Source organism: Sinocyclocheilus anshuiensis, unplaced genomic scaffold (assembly GCF_001515605.1).
Source record: "Sinocyclocheilus anshuiensis isolate Anshui unplaced genomic scaffold, SAMN03320099.WGS_v1.1 scaffold4015, whole genome shotgun sequence".
NCBI lineage: Eukaryota > Metazoa > Chordata > Actinopteri > Cypriniformes > Cyprinidae > Sinocyclocheilus > Sinocyclocheilus anshuiensis.
This window is the reverse complement of record NW_015557048.1, coordinates 160,158-166,320: the sequence shown is the minus strand read 5'-3', so window position 1 is coordinate 166,320 and position 6,163 is coordinate 160,158. Positions and strand designations below refer to the sequence as shown.

Here is a 6,163-nt window from a genome sequence, read left to right as displayed (position 1 = left end):
GCACAGCTGTCCAATAGTCAGGCGAGAATTCACAGGTGCCTGTGTTTCAAGCTCTGTGGACATGGGCCTATTTCATCCATTATGTCGTCACTAAATGCTTTATAAACTCTCCTGACAGATCGGTACGATGGGAAAGTATCTTATGTATTTGTAACGGAGCTCATTTCACCGTGCCACCTGCGACCGAAATAGGAAATTATATGTGACTTTCACATTAAGCGTGGTCAGAGTTAGTCAGTCTCCTCAAAACAACATACAGTGGAAAAACACAAAACAAAAGAGTCTTAATTGTGGTCGGGTTTATATGCAGGCAGGACACTTCAAAGTCACCCATTCAAAGTCGTTGGAAACAAAAAATTTCCGTAATATTCTCTGAGCAATGAAAATTGCTCCGTTTACTCCGAGCGTGGCCTCTGAATGCCACTGTTGAACCCAAAACTCTCCGTAGCATGTCTAGGAAAGTCATCAAATAAGGAATCCCTGGCAAACGTCCGCAGGCTTTCCAGACCCTTCTGGCAGTTGTGTGTAATAAAGTTGTGGAAAGCAGCTGTTTTCAAATTGTAAATTCCTTTCTGGTATTAGCTCAAATATGCCCATTTGAGGGTCAACAAAAAATGCTGCTGGTGAACTTTTCAGCACAGAACATAGCAATTCAGTTTTCCACACAAAATAAGAAATGTAATTAGGGGCCAAGCCCAAAGGGCTGTAGCCCCTATTGTATCTGTATTGACTGAACCAATTTTTTTTATTCATCTTTGTTCAAAAGTTATGAAGTTGTGAACTCAATGAGGTTGACTCAAAATTGGTTCAGAGGCTGTATCTCGGCCAAACTTTGATCAATTGAAACAAAACCTGGTATGCTTCATCAACACCATGATCTGAGGGCCCATGCCAAAGATGGGAATAGCGCCACCTATGGGTCGTGAGATACCAAAAATGCACATTTTCGCTTATAACTTTTGAACAATTGGTCAGAAAATTATGATCTTGGTGTCTTTGGATTCCTTGTGTCATGCCGAATCTGAGGATGTCAATTGTGCTTTTCTGTAAAATGCTAAGTCACGCTTTTGTGAGATCATTCTCACACCTTAACCTCTCTTCTGCGTCCTGTTGAACATATGTCAACTGAGTGGCACACTCTGCTAAGCCTATTGGCCCTGAACCTTTCAGGTCGTGGGTTTGAACCCAGGGTGGCACATGCCCAGATTGTAAGAAGTACTGTGGCCAGAAGTGGTATGAATGTTGCTTCTGTTCTGGGTGTTGGATTTTCTGTGTGCATTGAATCAGAAATGTGTTTTTGGTCATTCTCATCTGAACTTCTGTTCATTTTTTTACTTCTCTACTTCTGAACTTATCTGTTTTTTTAATGTACATTCTATTTCTGCTGTATTTGCTCTTCTTGCTGTGCACTAAACTTCATGAACATTCTTGGTTAGCATGCTAGTGCTTGCTCCTCTGTGTTCCTTTTTATATTAAAACATATCTTCAACATTGTAGTGACTGTGTGCCCTATCTGGCACAGTGTGATAAGAATTGTGCTCACAGATGAGGTCACAGGTTTTAATTCTTGTGTGGGGTGACATTATAATGAAACGTGTAAAGTGTCTTCATCTGCTCAACAATACAGGAACATCTGTGCAGCATTGCAGCAAAAGTTTTATAATTTTTGTTGTTAAATTAACGGTTATGAACAAAGATATCAATGTGTATTGAGTGGGTCAGCTACTGCCATTATATACTTTAGCAAAGCATTTCATTTTTGTCCGTTTCATGGAGAGCATCACTGGAAGAAAAAATATTTGAAAACTGCTTTTAGTTGAGCTTTCAGTTTGTCAAAAGAAACTTAAATGGGATCATCATTTAAGTCATAGGCCTACAGAATAATTTAATTCTGTTGTGTACACAAAATATAAATATTTTAACAATTTTCTCCCCAATTCCAGGTTTAATGGTACATCAATAAATAAACTGAATGCAAAGAAAAGGATTACATTTAATTTTTTATCTTGTATCTTGAATGCTCTATGTAGCATAGTGTGATACGAATTGTGCTCACAGATGGTCCATTTAAAAAAAAAATAAAAAATTAAATTGTGTGGGGAACAAAACTAACATTCTACATAGAATTTCTAATGTTGATCAATAAACAAACAGGACATTGATAGAGTAAATGGAAGTGCATGACAGCAAGAAGAAGAAAAAGTACATTTGAATTCATCATGTATTTATTCAATTCTTTAGAAAGACATTACTCCGTTTACATTGAAAATATTGTGCCTTAATACCCCAGTGAGCAAGCCAGAAGGCGACAGTGGCAAGGAATAACTCCCTAAATTAGTGAAGAGGAGCATCATAGGCAAAGTGGTGTAAGGAGAAACCTTGGGAGGAACCAGACTCAGCAGGGGAAGGCCATCCTCCTTTGGCTGGCACATATCTAAATTTACTGTACATAGGCTAAATATAATATAAGCCATCCATCCAATATTTTATATATAATTGTGTTACTTTTGTGGTTATGTATTTGTGTAATAACTTTGACTATTAACTGCCTGCATCAGTTAAGATTTTTGCCGGGACATTTTCTGAATTGATAGTTGAGAATGGTTTTGTCTTCACTGTAAGAAAGAGAAGCAGAAAATCAATAAATTAAACTCAAATTAGTATCAACTTCTGATTAATAAGCATAAAGGATATTATATTCTACCTTTTTATCAGTTGTGTGCTTCTTTATAAAAACGGTTCATGGAGCGGAGGATCATATAATGGATAAGGAGGAAGTTAGAAGTGTAGGTCATTGCAGAAATCTGAAAATACATTCATGGAACATTAACTGCTTGATAAAGTGTTTAGTTGCAAAATGTTTTTGTTCTGTAATGTAGACACTATCTCTACACTCACCTTTTGAAAGTAGTGGAGAGTAGTTATCGAGTTGTGCTGCACAAAACTGAAAGAACATTGTTATTGCTTTAATTACTGCTCAAAGAAAAGTGTATAATGTCTGCAAATCTTAGATTAACTATTAAATTTACCTTTTTATCAGTTGTGTGCTTCTTTAAAAAAACAGTTCATGGAGCGGAGAACCATATAATGGATAAGGAGGAAGTTTCAAGTGTAGCACATTGTGGAAATCTGAAAATACATTCATGGAACATCAACTGCTTGATAAAGTGTTTACACAACAACATTTTGCAACTAATGTAGACACCAGATGTACACTCACCTTTTGAGAGTAGTGGACAGTAGTTATTGAGTTATGCTACACAAATAAAATAATATTGTTATTGCTTTAATGACTGCGCAAACAAAATACTTAATCTAAGCTTTGCAAACATTATACAATTAAATTTACCTTTTTTTCAGTTGTGTCCTCCATAAAAAAAGTTCATGGAGCAGAGAATTACATATTGGATAAGGAGGAAGTTCCAAGTATAGTGCATTGCAGAAATCTAAAAAAACAAAACATTAATAGAACATTAGGTGCTTGGTAAATGAAATGCTTACACAACAAATACATTTTGCAATTAATGTAGACACCGTCTCAGCACTCACCTTTTGAGGGTAGTGGAGAGTAGTTATTGAGTTTTGATGCATAAACCTGAAAATGTATTGTTAGTAGGTGAAACAGTGCTTGAAGAAATGAGTCAATTCAAGTTTTGCAGACATTACACTACTACATTTACATTTTTATCAGTCGTTTTCTTCATTATGGGAGTTATTGGAGTATAGAATGATGTGTTGGATAGAGTATAGAATCTCTTGCATGGGGGAAATTATGACTTCAGTGCATTTCATATGTCTGAAAAGATAACTTGCATGTGCTTACTTGCATATAGTTGATGAATTTAACAATGCCTTTAAACCAGTTTATAAGGGGCCAAGCCCAAAGGGCTGTAGCCCCTATTGTATCTGTATGTTTTATTATTATTTTCGTCAAATGGGGGTCTATGGTAGCCCTATGAAGGGAACATTGGAAAATGATGAAATTTGGCACAATTGTAGTGATGGCCATGAATAGTGATCTGAACAACATTGGGGTCTCTAGGACCAACTCCATAGCGCCACCACCAGTTCAAAAATTCAACATTGAAATGGTAATAACTCTTTAACCCCTGATTCTAGAAAAATGAAACTTAGTACACATGATTACTCTCTTCATGCTGATCACATTCAATAGCTTACATTCACACTCCGCCCATTATAGTAGCGGCCATTTTGAAAAGTACAGTAAATAGTCGCTTCATCAACACCATGATCTGAGGGCCCATGCCAAAGATGGGAATAGCGCCACCTATGGGTCGTGAGATACCAAAAATGCACATTTTCGATTATAACTTTTGAACAATTGGTCAGAATTATGATCTTGGTGTCTATGGATTACTTGGGTCATGCCGAATCTGTGCATGTGAATTTTGCCAGGATTGGCTGAACTATCTGTCCGCCATTTTGACATTTGTCATAAATTGCTATATCTTTTGAACCATTGGACATATCTGCAAACAAATCGGTAGGGATCATCAACACCATGTCCCGGAGGTACCCCGGAAGTTTGAAGACAGCGCCACGTAGTGTTCCAGAGCTATAACAATTCTTGCAAAAACACATAACTTTTTTATATTTATGTCATTTTGTTCCTTGGGTTATGCCGATTCTGACAATGTCTCATTTGTCATTTTCCAACAGGGTGTCTGTCCGCCATATTCAATTGAATGAAAAACTGTTTTTTCACTACTCCTCCCAGAAATGTTGTCCAATTTTGTCCAAATTCTGATCATATGATCTTTGGACTGAGCTGTACAGAAATGACTGAACAGATTTTTTTAACTACTAGTGAAAAAAAAGTTATGATGTTGTGAAGTTAACAAGGTCAACCCAAATTTGTTCAGAGGCTGTATCTCGGCCAAACTTTGATCAATCGAAACCAAACTTGGTATGCTTCATCAACAACAAGATCTGAGGGTCCATGCCAAAGTTGGGAACAGCGCCACCTATGGGTCATGAGATACTAAAAATGCACATTTTGCCTTATAACTTTTGAACAGTTAGTCAGAAAATCATGATTAAATCGGAGGTCATGCCGAATCTGAGGATGTCAATTGTGCTTTTGTGTAATATGCTAAGTCACGCTTTTGTGAGATCATTCTTACACCTTAACCTCTCTTCTGCGGCCTGTTGAACGTGTGTCAACTGAGTGGCGCACTCTGCTAAGCCACTGGCCCAAACCTTTCAGGTCGTGGGTTCGAATCCAGGGTGGCTAACATTGCTTCTGTTCCAGACCTTGGATTTTCCTTCTGTGTTCGTGTTGAAGCAGAAACGTGTTTTTGGTCATTCTCAGCTGAACTTCTGTTCGATTTTGAACTTCTGTACTTCTGAACCTATCTGTTCTTCTTTATGTATGTTCCATTTCTGCCGTTTTTCTTCTTCCCGCTCTGCGCTGCACTACAGCCCTTCTCGGGCTTGGCCCCGGAATTGCTGCTTGCAGCTATATTATTATTATTATTATTATTATTATTATTTGTCAGCCTCAAACTTCTGTATTTCTATATAGGTTGTATAAACTATACTAAAATAAAGTAACTTAATTTTTATTAAATGTGAGCAATGTTTTCCCATTAATTCACCACCATGATGCTAAGGTTGATACTGGTTGCCAGGGTGTTGCTATGGTATGTATATATGTATATGTATATGTGTATATATATATATATATATATATATATATGTACTATTATATTATTTAATATATTAATTTTACATTTTAATTTTAGTTTAAATTTAAGTAATTTTGTTGTTTTTTATTTTTACTTTCATTAATTTTAGTACTTTGTCATAAGCTAATCAAAAACTGATGTTTTATATTTTTTTAGTTATATTACAGTTAATGTTGTTTCAATTAACATAAATATTTGATTTAAAAAAAAATCATTGTTTTACTTAGCAATAACAACCCTGCTGCGTGGTTGCTAGGGTGTTCTAGATGGTTCCTAGGTTGTGTGTGTGTGTGTGTGTGTGTGTGCGCGCGCGCGTGCGTGCGTGTGCAATCTTACAAAATTTGAGATGTGCATGTTTTCTTTATGCTTTAAATCACGTCATATATTTATAGTGCTTTTGTGTGTGAAGTATGAGAGACATTCATCTCCAGCAACGGTTATTGTATTGGTCTGTT

At 36.5% G+C, this 6,163-nt stretch overlaps 1 long non-coding RNA gene across 2 annotated transcripts; it reads right to left on the bottom strand.

Moving 5' to 3' along the window:
• Window positions 1–2,520: 2,520 nt before the first annotated feature.
• On the bottom strand, window positions 2,521–3,258 carry LOC107676360 (uncharacterized). Of its 2 annotated transcripts, none has more exons than XR_001632731.1 (3): window positions 3,221–3,258; window positions 2,705–2,804; window positions 2,521–2,615 (listed from the first exon to the last, which is right to left on the bottom strand). It is a non-coding gene; the product is annotated as an uncharacterized LOC107676360 (long non-coding RNA). The 2 variants fall into 2 exon arrangements; XR_001632732.1 differs by lacking the exon at window positions 3,221–3,258 and adding an exon at window positions 2,899–2,945.
• Between the last annotated feature and the right edge of the window lie 2,905 nt (window positions 3,259–6,163).